This window comes from Miscanthus floridulus, chromosome 9, assembly GCF_019320115.1.
Source record: "Miscanthus floridulus cultivar M001 chromosome 9, ASM1932011v1, whole genome shotgun sequence".
Taxonomy (NCBI): Eukaryota; Viridiplantae; Streptophyta; class Magnoliopsida; order Poales; family Poaceae; genus Miscanthus; species Miscanthus floridulus.
In genome coordinates, this window is record NC_089588.1 from 72829794 (window position 1) to 72847129 (window position 17336).

A 17336-nucleotide genomic window follows, 5' to 3' on the forward strand; every position below is an offset into this window, starting at 1 on the left:
AAATTTTCCCATTCCATGGTAGAGAAAACCCGGTCCAGCCTGCTGAGATTGGGCGAATTACCGCAACCACTCCATGTGAATTTGCGCCCAATTAGGGGAAGTTCCTTGAGAGCCAAGTCATCCAGGGCCCGACGGAAACGCCCCATCATATCACGGTTGAGATTGGCATTGTTCTTATCTTCCTCCCTATAGATGAGGTTGAAATCCCTGGCTACCATCCATGGGCCATGACAGTGAGTGCGGATCAAGCGGAGTTCCTGTAAGAAATTGATCTTCTCCTCATTCCCTTGTGGCCCATACACACAGGTGAGCCACCATGGTTCGCTGTCAGTGGGTAGAAATTGGACAGAAGCACAATGATTGTCCACCCGAAAATTCCCAGCGGTGCCAAGAGCTTGCTTCCATGCAACAAGTATCCCTCCACTAGCACCCACTGATGGTACGAATACAAAATGACAGAAACCCGGACCTAGAGTAGACAGAACAAACCACTGAGATATGCCTTCCATCTTAGTTTCTTGAAGGCAGACTATGTCAGCTCTAATGGACTGGACCAACATTTGAACAGAGTCTTCACGAGCTAAGGAATTCAAACCCCGTATGTTCCAAACAAGAATCTTTGAAGGATCCATGTAACCAGTGAAAGACAGGATGACCAGGATGCTGCTTAGGAGGTAGACATCAGCACTCCAGGGCACTTATACCTTTCAGGAGGTGACCAGCCAAAGAGCTGCAGCGAGGGCCTGAACATGAGACGCCGAGAGGGGACCAGCTGAAAAGTTTGACGTAGTCGACCAGTTGTCTTCTGATTGACATGCTCATGTTCCAACTCAAAGACAAGGGAACGCATGACAGTCTTGCGAGAGCCGGCATCCAAAATACCAGGGATCTCCGCTTCCAACCCCGCTGTCCTCCTGCTTCTATGAGGAACAGAGGTGGGGGAGAAGCCCTCGAACGTCTCTTCGGTACTGCGGGTGGCTGGGGAATTAGGCCCTCTGTGTTCTTGGAGAGCTTGTCAATAAAAGCTTTCTGTGCCATGGTCGCCGGGGAATCAGGGCATGGCCGTCGACAGGGAGTAGATGTGGATCTCGGGTATCGTGTCGCCCCGATGGCCGCGGAACAGCAGTAGGCCTTCCCTCGAGGTTGGGCCTTCGAGCGCATGGCTCGCCTGGTACAATTGCTAGGGCTTGTTGTAGCTTCATAGGATAGGGCAGTTGCTGAACTTGGAAATTGCGCCTCTGGAAACTTGACAGACTCCAGCAGAGGGCTGGCCCTGGCTGCACAAAATTGGGCCTCCTGTTCCTCAACCAGGCGTCACATGTTTGGGCCTCCAATCCATCAGCCCCGGGTGGGACTAGTCTGGCCTCCCAGCTTACATCCGCAGCTGCCACATTGACTTCAGGGGGCGGGTCACGAGATGAGTTTTCCATTGACAGCTCCTCGGGGCTCATGGTGACCTCGGGCTGCCCTTTGGTCTCGTTCGCCGCATCTGCCAGCATAGGAGGGGAGGAGTTCCGTCCGTCATCCCTACCGCCGCAGGGAGAGGCACGAACCTCCTCGGAACCCGCAGTGACCACCAGCACAGGAGGCGAGGGGGCTTCCAAGTATATTCCCGCGACCAGTCATAATGTCACCAGGAAGTGAGTCCCGAGACGAGGAGGTATGTCCGTCATCCCATCCGCTACAGGGAGAGGATGGGTCCTCCTCGGAACCCACCGTGGCCTCCAGCACAGGAGGCGAGATGGCCCCTCCGTCACCACTGCCACCGCAGGGAGATAAACGGTCCTCCTTGGAAACTGGCGAGGCCGCCGGCACGAGAGCTATGCGGGCCGACGCGCCATCAATGCCCCCGCCAGAAATCGAGGCGCTTTGTGGGCGAATGGGTGGGCCCAACCTAGCGTGCACCGGTCCCCGTGTCACCGCAGGCACCCTCCAACAGTCGGACGGCGGGAGTGCTGGTGCTTGGCGCTAACCCGAAGACCTCCGAGACGACGACCTGGGCGATGTTGCGATGCTGGTCGAGCTCCCCCTCAAGAGCACGTCGCTCTTCAAGGGACATGGCCAGTGCCTCCGCATTCCGGCCAATCGTCGCCCTGGCTGTCTCCAGGTCCTGCTCCTAGCGACCCAACCTTTCCGCCCAACTCTGGAAGAAGGATGACAAGCTCAGAAGCAGGCTAAAGGAAAAAACCAAGACACCAAAAACAGAAAGGGTACGTACCGAGGCGGGTGTTCTCAAGGATGGAGAGTCCCTCCTCCTGCCGAGTCACCTACTAGCGCAACCGGGCGTTCAATCCTCAGGTCCCAAGCACCCGGCCCCGGAGTGCTGAGCACGTCCTGGTGGGCCTCTATCATGGCTGAGTAACAGCTTCTATCTTACTTCCTTGCAGTCTTTACATCTTGAAAAATGCAAGTACTGGTCTGAACTTCCACCTCTCCAGCAGTTGCAGGAACTCCAAGAACTGCACCTGATTAACATGCCTCACATCACCAGCATACCAATTGGTCGTTTGAAGATTCTAGAACTGCGTAACATGCCGAGACTGCGACGATTTGTCGAGACGGAAAGAGACCAGCCGTACAAGAACCTAGAAGTCGTTGAATTGCAAGAATGCTATCATCTAATGGATTTGCTGTTTCAGCTGAGCACTCCTGGCACACTGACTGAGCACCTATTCCCTCGCCTTCAAAGGGTTCAGATACGTGACTGTCATAGCTACTATAATTTGCCTCCTTTTCCCCTAGCGGATACTTTAACTGATATAGATATATGGAATGCATATTCAGACTACTATATATTATTTCGACTTAGCCTCACAGATGGAAGTAGGCTATGCTTGGAGATGGAGGGAGAGAAATCTAACAGTTTGCAAGCCATAGATGAAAAAATATTGAGATTCAGCAAACTGAAGGACTTGCAAGAACTAGAAATTAGATGCTATCCATGTGTGAAATACCTGGCATGGGAGGAACTCCGGAAAATGACATCATTGAAAAGATTTAAAGTGGAAGATTGCACTATTCTATTTTCAAACTGCCCGAAACTCTGTCTGCCATCTTCAGTTCAAGAGATGGAGTTTGATCGATGCGATATTACGGGGAAACAGCTCTCCGAACTGATGTTAAACCTGCCGTTGCTTGAAATTCTGAAGGTACATTACTGCAAAAACATAACATCGTTAGCCGTCGGAATGTTTGCTGGTGAACAGTACTGCTCAACGGAGGAAAGTTTGTGGCACATCCCTCCAAGTGGTTTGGTGACTCTGGAGAAGTTACAGATATCTTTTTCAGACATCATTTTTCGTACCAAGAATGGCCTTGGAGGTTTCAGCTCCCTTAAGGAAATTGATACGAGGAAATGCCCTATGCTTCTATCTTCCATGGTCTCAGAAGCAGAATCTGTGGTATCAAATTGTTGTAGCCTCCTACCACCATCCATTTTAAAGCTTAACATCAGTGACATGGTTGATAGGCTTTTGCCATGGTCAAAGCTCTCTTCCCTAGCTGAATTACATATTTTCCGAAGTCCACTTCTGGAATATCTAGATGTGCGTTCTTGCACAGCAGTACAACAGCTCAACATTGAAGATTGCTACATGTTGCAAACAATCAGAGGTTTACAGATCCCCACCTCCTTTGCTAAATTGAAGATAGTAACTTGCCCAAGACTAGCATCACTACAACTGGACGCGTGCACATCATTGAAGACTTTGACTTGTCGAGGGTTGTGATTCATTGTGTACACTGGATGGTTCACATTCCCTTGCATCCGTGAAAGAAGTGAGTATATACAAAAATCCAGTTTTAGCATCCGTTGAACTGCATTCTTGCCATGCATTGGAGAAGCTCAGCATCAGAGACTGCCCTGCACTGGCATCTTGGAAGGGTTTCAGATCCCTCACTGGTATCTTGTCCTTGGAAGTTCTCAATTCCCCAGGATTTGTACCATCTTGGCAATCAGCAGCACAACAAATCGAGGAAGAGGGTCATGAATTCACAATGCCATTGAAACATCTGGACATCGATGACAACGAGTTTCTCTCAATGCCAATATGCAGGCAGCTAACATCTCTGCAGGACCTAACCATTTGTGGAGTTCTTCATACACCGTCCGATAGAATAGACATCTTGACCGACAATCACAAGGCCGCACTGCTAATGCTTGCATCTTTGGAGGAGCTGATCTTGTCTGGCTTTGAGCATCTGGAGTCATTGCCCTCAGAGATTCGTCACTTTTCCATTGTTGAAAACATTGAAGATCCGGCATTGTCCACGTATAACCTACCGGAGGAAGGCATGCCATCTTCGCTACAGGAAATGGACATATATCGGTGCAGCAGTGAGCTAACTGAACTATGCAGGGGTATGAATGAAAATAAAATTTTCCGTATATATAGTAATGCTAATTATGAATTATATTTACATCATATCTGGCCTATTGATCCAGCTACTTGACCAAAGTAGCCTTTACATATTTAATTTACCTTTGTCATTAACCCAAAGCTGGTTCCATCAAATATAAGAAATGTTATGTCCATTCCTGTTATGTCCATTCTCATTAATTGAAAGCTATATTTATTTCTGCCTGTTCCTCCGTTTAAGAGGAGTTCCAATGCGATGCTAAAACCGAACACACTCTGAGAGTCGATAGCATGTTTCATTGAAAACATTGACTTTCAAAACGAAGAAAATAGGAGAACATCTAAATACCCCTACAACGCACCAGTGTTTTTAACCCCCCCGCCCCCCTGCCTACAACTCAATTTAATACATAAACCCCCCTTTAAGTCAATTTATGTTTTAAGTTGCCCCCAATACCCTATTTTGATCTAGTTTACCTAGTTATTTCAATTTGTAGTGACCCATGGGCCTCCAGCATCGTGGGACAATAGGAATTCATGTCACCTCGAAAGGTTGGTATCGTAGAAATTATAGCTGGTGAACAACTTAGCAAGTTGAGCTATCCTGTTTTGCCATCATTACCTCGCTCGTGTGGGATTTGGGAAAGTTAGTATGTAGCTAGCGAGGAAAGGGGGTTTCCAAAGACCAACCACGAAGGAATATGAGGTAATGACAAATTAAAATAAGAAACTTAAACAATGAGAAGAAATCAACAAAAATAGGATAGGAGGAAAGTTAGAAGAGAAATTGACTTGCGTGAGTTTTGAACTTAAGTTGTAGTGAAGAAAGTGAAAACACACTTGACTTATAGGGGATATTTGGATCTTTCCCCAAGACCCAAGAAAATATTCTCTGTCCGTGCGAGAGAGGCAGGTGCGGGCGAGACTAACAGTTGTAGCTAGCATGAAAAGAAGCGTGATGACAGCATAGTAAACACTGGCAGAAGTCCGCTCTCTCCTACTCAGCCCCTGTGTCGCTCTCCTTCGGAGCGGACAGGGTGGCCTCCCAACTTACCCCACCGTCGGGGCCTCATCGAGCATCCTCAGCACTGCCACCGCCGGAGCTCGATGTCGGAGATCTGACAGAGGACAAGGATGGTGACGGTGATGGCAGAGATCTTCCCTCTCTCTCTCTCTCTCTCTCTCTCTCTCTCTTAGTGGTGGCTCCCAAGCTCGTGGTGTGATCTGCACAGGGCTACGGCACGAATCTGGCCCTCGATGTGGGCACATCAGGTGCTTACTCTCTCTCTCTCTCTCTCTCCTAGTGGTGGCTCCCAAGCTCGTGGTGTGATCTGCAAAGGGTTGCAGCATGAATCTGCCCCTGATGTGGGCAGATCAGGCGCTCTACCACCCGATCTGCGCGGAACGGGTGCTCTCTGCTCTCCCACCCAGATCTGCGCGGTTGGGTACAGCAGGCGCATCGCCGGGGCCACACAGGCATGTCTCCAAGGGTGCGCGAAGGAAGCGTAGATGGCTGCACGGCGGGTAGTATGACAATGGTGCAGCAGGGCGGCGTGGCTCGGAGGAGCTGTCGGCGGTTGCCGGCCACGCAAAGGCAACGTGGATGGCTACGTGACGGCGGCGCCGCAGGCGGTGAGGTGCACCCTCTACGCTCTAGGGAGGAGCAGCGTGACACGACGGCAATGATAAGTGATAAGGCAACACCTAGTAATGGCCGCGAGGTGCCACGTGAAGGGGGGTTGCGGCCCTGGTGAAAGCCATGCCCTTTTTGGGCTGATGACGGCGACGCCTTCGGATGCCATTTTTTCCTTGGAAGCATCCATCGATTGGCCTCCTCTTCTTGCAAGGTGCATTCTTCCTAGGTGTAAAAACGGTGACCTTCTGGTCAGGCAACGACGACGCTGATGGCGGCGTGCATCTCCTTGGAGGCATTGGCTATGATGATCAAATGCCCTTGTACTTGTAATAAGCTGCTAAACTAGGATGGCTTGTATCCTATACAAGCAACCAGTTTGTACCCTATACCATAACCTTGTACTTTTCTTCTATTTTTTATCCCAAGTCCCAATGTAATTGAAAAGCATATGTAATTGGAGATTGGAGATGAATATAAGGATTACATTGAGTTTCTAATTCATGTTTGCTAATTGGAGCTCATGTCCATATAACCAAACTGTATATCTCCCTAACTCTCTTAATCATAGCTTCCAATGACGAGCGAACCGCAGAACAACTTGTCTATCAAATAATGGTGCACACCAAGCCCTGGTCCTAGTGACCATGGCTCAGGTGAAAGCATCTCGTACGAGAGTAAGGAGCTAACACCAAGGCCGCAGAAGAGACCTCATGGAGAGGAAGATGATGATCCAGACTACAATCCGAGGGTAGAGCTTGAAGTACAAGGACTATACATGGAGAGCTACGAGAGGATCTGAATGATGATACTGAACAACACTGGCTCGAGGTACAATAGTGCACGTTAATTAAGAGAACATTCGAGGACATCCTGCTAGTATATAATGTGAGTTCTTGTCCTTGATAGGTTGTGGTGCCACTTCTTTTGGAGTTCCATGAGGATGAAATAAGGAAAGAACAACCCAGTTGCCTCCATGGGGACTTCTTTGACCACAAGGACATCTTGTCGAGAGAAGAAGAGACGGGGCCAGCATAGCAGGTATGTGGTGCAAAAAGAGGTGCATGCGATACACCAGGTGGAGAGGGAGAGCCCTTGGAGCCAACTAGAAACCTCGAACACATTCAGCAACACATGTGGTGTGGTAGTCAAGGAGAAGGTGGATATCACATACAACCATTGGAAGTAAGTCCTAGAGCACCTCAAGGACTATGTGTGGTGTCGTGGGGTCAAAACCATGACAAGCATGTTGTTTGAGTCAGTGTTAGAGTACGGGGTCTCTGGTGGTTCGGGTGGACTCAGGAACACAAGAATCACGCAGAGAAGACTCAATGGTTTATCCTGGTTCGAGCCAATTTGGTCCCTGCATCGAAGAGCTAATGATCCTTATACTCAAAGGCACCTAAAATATGGGGGTTACAACAGAGTGTAAAGGAAGAGATTTTGGTAGGGGGGTTAGCTCGGTGCTAATCCTAAGGTTGCCTCGCCACTGGTGGAATCTCCCCCTTGTTGGAGAGGAAGGAGATGGCAGGATACGGTGGAGGAGGGGCTCTCAGTGCCCTTCTCTAGGGTTGCCTTGCTCTCGAAGCAAAGTGGAGGCGGATGGAATGGAATGGAGTGTTTGGTGATCGAATCGGGATCCTCTCACCTCTAGGTCGGACCTTATCCCTTATATAATGAGATAGGTTAGGTACAAGGCGGTTTGGGGGTTCTAGTCTATGGTCTACATGCGTCGGAATCTAGGAGGGGCTTGTAGTGGTGCACTATGGACCGTTGAGTTGTCTTGGAGACGAAGAAACCTAGGCGTCGTCCGGCTGCTCTGTTCTAACACTCTGCATGCTAGACGGTGTTGTCTTGGACCAGCCTCCCACGGGTGAGACCTTCTAGAGTCTTCTTGGTGGCGAAGGAGGTTGGCTTAGGGGGCTGACGCACGGGCTTAGAAGCCCTCGATCCCCCAAAGGCCACGAGAAGCTTTGTCTTCTTGTGTCATGCCCCGGATGTGACCCTATCGGAGGAGCATTTGGTAGGGGCACGCCTAGGGAGCAGTGCTAGGGAGCCCTTGAGCATCGGTAGCCAAGGGCTCGTCTTCTTGTGATCAGGCCTTGGCTGGCATCGTTACCTAGGCAAGAGCCAAGGGCTAGGCCCGGAGGTGCCATAGATTGGGAGCCCGAGGCTCAGGGAAGCCCCAAGCCCTAGGCTAAAGCTATGGTCGAGTCAGGCTTAGCCGGGTCTCTTTGCCGAGAGGGTGCACATGAGCGTGCCCGATGGGCGTAGCCCCGAGCCCCCGGGCGATCCTGAAGGGGTCGGTTGGGGGTCTTCTTCGTTCGGGAACCATTAGGACCTAAGGCTTAACATACCTGTATATTAGGATCTTGTCAGGAGCCCCGAGCCCTTTGTGGCCCCACCTAGCATGATGGTAATAAAGGGCTAAATTTGATCTCTGGTGACCGAACCCTCCTTGGCAGGGATGGCTTCCACTGGTGAGAGTGTTGTGCCCTGCTTGAGGCCTTCTTCTCCAATGTGATGGATGGTGCTCGGCTATCGAGGCTGAGCGAAGATGATGTTGATCCCTTCATGAGTCCATGTCACATGGGTCTTCGACTTAAGTGAGAGTTCAACAAACTCATCTAGGAGTCGCCGACTATAGGTTCCAGGTGCGCCCTCCTTTCTGACTAGAGCCTGCTGTGGGTTAGGTGATCAAGAGCGCTAGGCTCTTACTCAGGGCCATCTGATCATCCAGAGCTCCATGCCCTTCTGAGGGCTACGATAACAAGTCCCAATCCTCTCAAGCCTACCTTCTAGGGCTGACCCTCTACAACCATAGATTGGGGAAGTGGGAGCGCACCGAGGCTCGAATGGAAGCCCTTGTTAAGCCCACTACTCGGCGGCTCCCAACCCAACTCCGGGGAGTTGGTTGGTTTTGGGGGGATGTGCCACCCAAGCGCCCATTGAATGGAGGGTCGGGCTACTCCATCTATGGAGCCGGTGCAACCCCCAATGCCATGGTGACCTCGAAGCCTTCATGGGCTCTATCGAGAGTTTAGCTCAGGGCTGATGTTCCTTCGATGCGTTGGGCTACCATGACAATAGCCTTGTTGGACAAGATTGCCGCACCTATGCTACTAGCGGGTAAGCCCATGAGAATCCTAAGTTTATGGTCATTCCATGCCTTGGTCATGTCCCCTAGGGGGAGATTCTTGACTTCTCGACTGAGCCACTTGTATAGTTTGTGAGCCTGTTTATCGACACTTGGGGGCTTGCTGCCTCCCTCGTTGGGTGACCACGAGCGGCTTGAGGCCAATACTTGAACATCACTCGTTTGACGGTCGGGACGCTTCTGAGCGTCTCGGCTACAGCCGCGTGGGCTCATCTCCCGAGCGTCTCTCGCACATCAGAATCCTTCCTAGGGTGACCTTGAACCCCGCGTAGCACCCCATTCTGGGGGGATGTCACTTCCACCTCACTAAGGGGGAGCTTCTACCATGGGTTAGAGGTACAATAAATGAAAGACAAGAAGGAACGAGCTATGGATAGAATCGACGTAGTTGTTTGATGTTCTAGGTGTTGTTGTACTCGTGCCCTGTTATGGTGCTGATCTTGTAGGCACCCGATCAGATCACCTGTGAGATGTGGAAGGGTCCTTCCTAGGGTGAAGACAGCTTGTGGCCCTTTTCGGATGGGGTGGCTCTCCGAAGGACAAGATCACCTACAACAAAGGAACACTCGCGTACCCGTTTGGCGTGATAGCGATGAAATCCTTGCTGGTAGCCGACAAACCACACCACGATGGTGTTCTGCTCTTCTTCAAGCATGTTGATGTCTGCCTAGCGTTGTTCCTTTGCTCGCTGCTTGTCGTAGAAGTGGACGCAGTGGAAGAGGAAGATGACTGCCTTAGCCCCATAGATGAGGAAGAAGGGGGTGCACCCGTCGAGCAGTTCATGCTCGTCCACAGGCTCCAAAGTAGGGAGGGGAGTTCATCCACCCATCATCCGACGTGGACCTTGAGCATGTTGTAGATGCAGGTTTTGATCCCCTAGAGGATCAACCCATTGGCGCGCTCAACTTGGCCATTGGACTTGGGGTGATAGACCGAAGCCTAATCCATTCAGATTCTCTAGGAGTCGCAGAAGTCTAGGAACTTTCGACTTGTGAACTGAGTGCCATTATTTGTAATAATGCGATTAGGGACTCTAAACCTGTGGATGATGTCTTAGATGAATTCGGCCGCCCACTTCGACTTGAGGTTGGTAATGGGCCAAACTTCGATCCACTTGGTGAATCTGTTGATGGCGACTAGGAGGTGATCGAAGCCCCTGGGCGCCTTCTTGAACTCCCCGACCATGTCGAGGCACCAGATCGTGAATGACCTAGGTGATGGGAATAGTCTAGAGCGCCTGGCTAGCAATTGACTTTTCTTGGCATAGTACTGGCACCCCTTGCACGTCTTGATGTGGTCTCAAGCGTCGACGAGGGCAGTCAGCTAGTAGAAGCCATGTCTAAAAGCCTTCCCCACAAGGGTGCATGGCCTCACGTGGTGGGTGTAGGTGCTGCCACGAATGTCGAGGAGTAATTCCCTCCCCTCCTCTGGTGTGACACACTACAGGAGCGCCTCAAAGGTTCTCTAGCGATAGAGCTGTCCATGGAGGACCCGGTTGCTCTTGGCTTGCTGGACCAGCCTATGGGCATCTGCGACATCATCGGGGAGGACCTCCCACTCGAGGAATGGTGCCCTCCAGTATTCTGGTGTCTTGGGGGCTGGTTGCAAGCTTCGTTCGAGAGGCTCATGATGTCTCGGTGGACCGACTCTGAGTCCGCAGGAGGGGCATCGGTGACCTGCCCTAGGGTTGCCTCGTGGGCCTCAGCAGGCAAGCTATCATCTACCCTAAGGGGGGTAGCTAGCCCTTATCTTTTGTGTTTCATGGGGTGCACCAGTGGGTCAGTAAGGGCATTAGTTAGTGGCTCGGTGCCACACCAGCTGCGCGTGGTGATCACGAGCATGCACTCGTGGGAGACTGGTGCTCCTTCGATGGCGTAGGTCGAGGTTGAGGTGGCGCCTGGCCAGGGCTGGTGCCTTGCCCCCCCCCCTGAGGTGGATCAAGGGGTGTCTAGGATGTCAAGGAAGACTCTTGATGGTGGGGGCTTCTGGAAGGATGCCAGCCTCACTAAGGAGTCAGCCTCCTCGTTGTCCCATCGAAGGACGTGATGGAGCTCAATGCCATCGAACTTGTCCTCCACCTTTTGGACCTCCGCATAGTAGGCCTCCATCTTCATGTCGTGGCAAGTCGACTCCTTCATGACTTGGTTGATAACTAGCTTGAATTCTCCTCATACGAAGAGGCACCGAGGACTGAGCTCGATGGCCACCCAGATGTCATGGAGGAGTGCTTCATACTCTACAACATTGTCAGTGGCCCAAAAGATGAGTTGAAGGGTGTACCTTAGTTTGTCACTGCTGGGGGATACGAGGAGAACCCCACAGTTGCCCCCTCAAGGGTGAGGGAGCCGTCGAAGTACATGGTCTAGTACTCTATCTTGATGGGGCGATCGAGGCTTGCTCTTCGGTCCACTCCATGATGAAGTCAATGAGGGCTTAGGACTTGATCGCGGTGCAAGGGGCGTAGGTGATGTCGAAGCCTATGAGCTCAGCCCCACTTGATGATGTCCCCCAAGTCGCTAGAAGACACGACCACCATAGGGTGGGCGTCGAAGTAGTGTCGGAGCTTGCGCTTGGCGATGAGCACGGCGTAGAGGAGTGTTGACGGTATACATTCATCCTAACCCATCAATATAACTTGAATAAATGGCTAAAATGGATCACCAATGTAGACTTAGGGTTTTAAACTGATAAATTCCATAAGTTTTGGTGAATCTGTGTTTTCAATAGGATTTAATAAGAAAACCGCCAAGGAGGACCTATTCGTCGAAGGAAATCATGGAATTCCGCCGTGTAAACAGCGTGGGAAGACTCTAGAAGACTCCAAAAGGTGAATCACCAAAGTGGGACACATGTCACTAACATGTGGGGCCGCCTGGCCCCTCCTATGGGCCACCTGGCCCCTATAGGTCCCACCTGTCAGCCTCATTGTTATGTTAGTTCTCTACCGCCTTAAGGATTGCATCTCCGCCATTCTTTAAGTTGGTTTGATCCAAGGGCTCACATTGGATGCTTCGGGTTATATATCTACCTACACCCCCCCTCTAGGATATGCCTCATTTGATCTTGAGAGCCAAGAAGCCAGAAACCCTAATTTATATCCACCAGGATTATAGCTAGCAATCAAGAGAAGATTAGTGCTCGATAGGATATAGTCTTGTTCTAAAGATAGTGAGATAGAGTGAGAGGGAATAGTTTGGAGGAATCTCAGGCTATCGGTGCTCTCTCTATGGCTTGTACCCTGGTGGAATCAAGTTCTTCTTGAGCTTACTTCTGAGATTTCTCTCATAATAGACTTCTAATTAAAGTAAGCATCTTGTTCATATTGTTCATCAGGTTTGCGACTCTCTTTTGAGTACTTTAATCCTTATAGCTCCTAGGTTAAAGTAGTATTCGTAGTATAAGCATGGTGCTTAGACTCGGTTACTCATGAATGTACCTTATTTTTTGGATCGGTGGTAGCTCGCGAGGGTGACTCTTATAACCTCGTTGAATCCTTTAGTCCACCTCCTGTTAGTAGACCTAGTAGGATATTGTTACTATAGGAAATATACTCTGCCTATGTTTTCTCTAGTAATATCCCTAGAATTGAACAATAGAAGACAAAGCTTACCGAAGTTAGAACTAGAAGACATGAGCCGTCTCCTCTACGCTCCTATTATCTAGCCTTGATTGTGAAGTTGGGATAAGTAAGATTTGGCTATTCTCACACACGTTTCCTTGAGTTCGATATAAACCTAGGTACTCTTGGTGAAGTGCTACATTAGTATAATATCTGTGCACTTGCAGATTACTCTGTGTGCATTAATTTATACCAACAAGCATTTCTAGCGCCGTTGCTGGGGAAACAGTTGCTGAGTTAACTTTGAACCTAGGTTATCCTTGTATCATTATTCTTTTATTTTTTTTATATATTTTATCTATTCCTTTTTATCATGGATCTAGAATCCACCCCTATCTACCAATATGGTACACCTATGATCGCAAGCCTACAACCAAAAGAGTCTTCAAAGCCTATCCTAGCACCTGGCTATGAGTTGCGCCCATGTTTAATTAATATGGTTCAGGATAAACCCTTTTTAGGCAAAGATGATGAAAACCCCCTATTCCCACCTAAATGAGTTTGAGCAAACCTATGCATGCTTGTGCATTGCGGCCATGTTAGACGAAACCTTATAATGGAAGCTTTTTCCCTTCTCTTTAACGGGAAAAGCTAAACGTTGGTACAATCTCACCATAGGGAGTAGACAAGGAGATTGGGAAGCCCTGTGCTCTGGCTTTTGCTTACAATTATTTCCCGTCTCTAGGGTAGTCAAACTTCATTTAGATGTTCTATCTTTTAAACAAAAGAAAAAAGAATCTCTAGGCACGACATGGGAACGCTTTAATACTCTTATTAATACTGGCCCTGACCTTGCCATTCAAGACCCTATTTTTCTTTAACACTTCTAAAGGGTCATGATAGAAAAAACTTGAAGCTTCTCAATACGTCCTTAGGAGGCTCATTCTTGCATGTCTCCGCCAATGCAGGGAGAAGCATTCTTATGAAAATCTTAGAGAACATCCCTGAGGAAGTAGAAGAGAAACCATTAGAGAAGAATCCTCGATAGCTGAACCCAAATCTTTACCAAACCTATCACTAACTTCAGCTATCCCAAATCATGAACCACCAGAAAAGCAGGAAACTCCAATTTTGGATTTTATACTTAAATTCGATGATAAACTTTTCGATGAATATAGAAATACCTCGAATTACCATACCATGAGGAGATCCCAAAAGTCTTGAAAATCATTTCATGAAGAACCTCTAGATCCTTCTGATGAAGATTTCCTTAAAAGGACTACTAAAGAGCTAGTGTCTATTATAAGCAATGAATGGTTAGAAGAATCAGAGCTTTCCTCTGATGTGATTCATTTAGATTCACGTTCTATATCCATTCGTTGCTAAATTGACAAAGCTCTTTTCGATGCTCTTTACAATCTAGTTGTTGGTTTTAATATCATGTCTGCATCTTTTGCTCTTGATTTATTGAAACACATGCCATTGACCCCAACAACAAAGTTATTGAAAAGTATTTTAGGACACATTCTCCCAAGTTTGAGAATTTTGTATGTCCTCCCTATCCAGGTAAAAGGAACCAAAGTTCATTTGAGCTTCTATATCTTTGATATTATGGATTTCGACCTGTTGACAGGACAACCAATTGAAAGACTTATCCAAGAAGTACAAACGGGGAAGTTGAATATAAGACTCAGGAAAAACTTTAAGCTTTCTATACCCATTACTCATTTTCTAAATGCTGAGAGTGAGCCAATTCCCAAGGAAGACTCATTGGAAGAGGTTAAGGTTGCATCTCTTGACTATTTGATCAAACCTAACCTTGAAGATGATGGCCAGTTCTTCATCGAGGAGGAAGATGAAAATCCCATAGAGCCTGAACCTCTAGATGAATTGCTAGATCCACCTAAGCCCACCATTGAGCTTAAACCCCTGCCTTCTGGTCTTAGATATGTTGTTCTCAATAATGATTAGGATTCTCCTATGATCATAAGTAATAAACTCTCTCAAGAAGAATCCCTATGCTTGCTAACTGTCTTAGAAAAGCATCGTTCTGCCTTTGGCTATTCACTCCATGACCTCAAGGTTATTAGCCCTGCTCTTTGCACCAATCACATCCCTATAAATCCTAACTCTATACCTTTTAGGGAGCCCCAACGTAGGCTTAATAATGTGATGAGAGAGGTTGTTAAGAAAGAGGTTTTGAAACTCTTGCACGCTGGGATTATCTATCCTGTGCCACATAGTGAGTGAGTTAGCCCTGTTCAAGTTGTGCCTAAAAGGGAGGCATGACTGTTGTTAAAAATGAAAAGAATGGAATAATCTCCCAAAGAACCGTCACTAGATGGTGGATGTGTATTGATTACCGAAAACTTAACAACGCAACAAAGAAAGATCACTTTTCATTGCTCTTTGTTGATGAAATGTTTGAGCGACTTGTGAATCACTCTTTCTTCTGTTTCCTTGATGGGTGTTTAGGTTATCTCTAGATATTGATCCATCTAGATGACCAACGCAAAACCACCTTTACATGTCTATATGGAACTTATGCTTACCATAGAATGTCTTTTGGGCTATGTAATGCTTCAGCTTCTTTTTAAAGATGCATGATGTCTATATTTTCTGATATGATTGAAGAAATCTTGGAAGTTTTCATGGATGACTTTTCTGTTTATGGAAAAACTTTTGATGATTGCCTTAAAAATTTAGACAAGGTTTTGCAAAGATATGAAGAAAAGCACCTAGTCCTTAATTGGGAAAATGTCATTTCATGGTTAGAGAAGGCATAGTGCTTGGACATTTGGTGTCCAAAAGAGGGATTGAGGTAGATAGAGATAAAATTGAAGTAATTGAACAATTACCTCCTCCTATAAATATCAGAGGGATCCGTAGTTTCCTTGGTCATGCTAGTTTTTATCGCCGCTTTATAAAAGATTTTTCACATATTGCTAAACCACTTACAAATGTTTTGGCTAAGGATGTTCCCTTTAAATTTCATGATGCATGTTTGAAATATTTTAACATTCTTAAGAAAGCACTCATCTCCACACCAATCATTCAACCCCCTAATTGGATGCTACCTTTTAAAATTATGTGTGATGCTAGTGATTATGTTGTGGGGCAGTTTTGGGATAAACTAAAGATAAAAAGCATCATGCAATTACTTATGCTAGCAAAACTCTGATAGGACCTCAACTTAATTATGCAACAACTAAAAAAGAACTCCTAGTTGTTGTTTTTGCTATTGATAAGTTTGGATCTTACTTAGTAGGAGCAAAGGTGGTTGTTTTTACTGATCATGCTGCTTTAAAATACCTACTCACTAAGAAAGATGCTAAACCTAGATTAATAAGATGAATTTTGTTACTCAAGAATTTGACTTAGAAATAAAAGATAAAAAGGGAGTACAAAATTCTATTGCCAATCATTTGTCTATGATGCAGTTTGAAAATTCATAGGAACTACCCATCAATGATTCGTTGCGGGACGACATGCTCTTCAACGTCACAAAATCTGACCCTGGTATGCAAATATTATTAATTTTATGGTTGCAAGTTATGTACCACCAGGGGAGAACAAAAGGAAGCTTATCTACGAAAGTTGTCTCCACATATGGAATGAACTGTACCTCTTCAGAGTCTACTCTGATGGCCTGCTCAGAAGATGTGACCAGTGGAAGAAGGCATTAAGATCATCAAGTGATGCCACTCATCACCATATGGAGGACATTATGGTGCATTCCGCACTCATTCAAAAATCTGGTAAAGTGGATTCTTTTGGCCAACCATGTATGAAGACACGAAAGACTTCATCAGGAGGTGTGGAGCGTGTCAGAGGCACGGGAATATCAGTTCAAGAGATGCCATGCCACTCACCACCAACCTCTAGATTGAGCTCTTCGATGTCTGGGGAATCGACAACATGGGACCGTTTTCAAAATCAAAGAACTATGAATACATCTTGGTGGCAGTTGATAATGTCTTCAAGTGGGTTGAAGTCATGCCATGCAAAGCAGCTAATGCTAAGAACTCTAAGAAAATGTTTGAAGAAACAATATTTCCAAGATTTGGAGTTCCAAGGATGGTGATTAGTGATGGAGGCACTCACTTCACTGACAAGTAATTTCATAATTACTTGTCAAAGCATGGGATCCATCACAATGTCACTACTCCATACCACCCTCAAACATGTGGCCAAGCAGAAACATCAAATAAACAAATCAAGAACATTCTACAAAAGATGGTCAATGAGATAGGGACTACATGGAAAGATCGACTACCTGATGCACTATAGGCTTATAAAACATCCTATAAAACACCACCTGGAATGTCACCATATCAATTGGTCTATGGGAAGACATGTCATCTACTTGTTGAGCTAGAATTTAAAGCTCACTAGGCCATCAAGCGATGGAACACGGACTTTGAAGCCGCAGGAACTAAGTGGAAGATGCAACTCTCTGAGCTTGATGAATGGTGTGAAATAGCATATCACAACTCCAAGATTTACAAGGAGAGAATGAAAAGATGGCATGACAAGAGGATCAAGAAGAAGGAGTTGGCCCCAGGAAATAAGGTATTACTTTTTAATTTCTGGGTTAAAATTTTCGGACATGGAAAACTTTGGAGCAAG

At 47.2% G+C, this 17336-nt stretch overlaps 1 pseudogene; it reads left to right on the forward strand.

The window, feature by feature from the left end:
* Positions 1-14678, forward strand: part of LOC136480072 (putative disease resistance protein RGA3) — a 34172-nt pseudogene extending 19494 nt beyond the window's left edge.
* The last annotated feature ends 2658 nt before the right edge of the window (positions 14679-17336 follow it).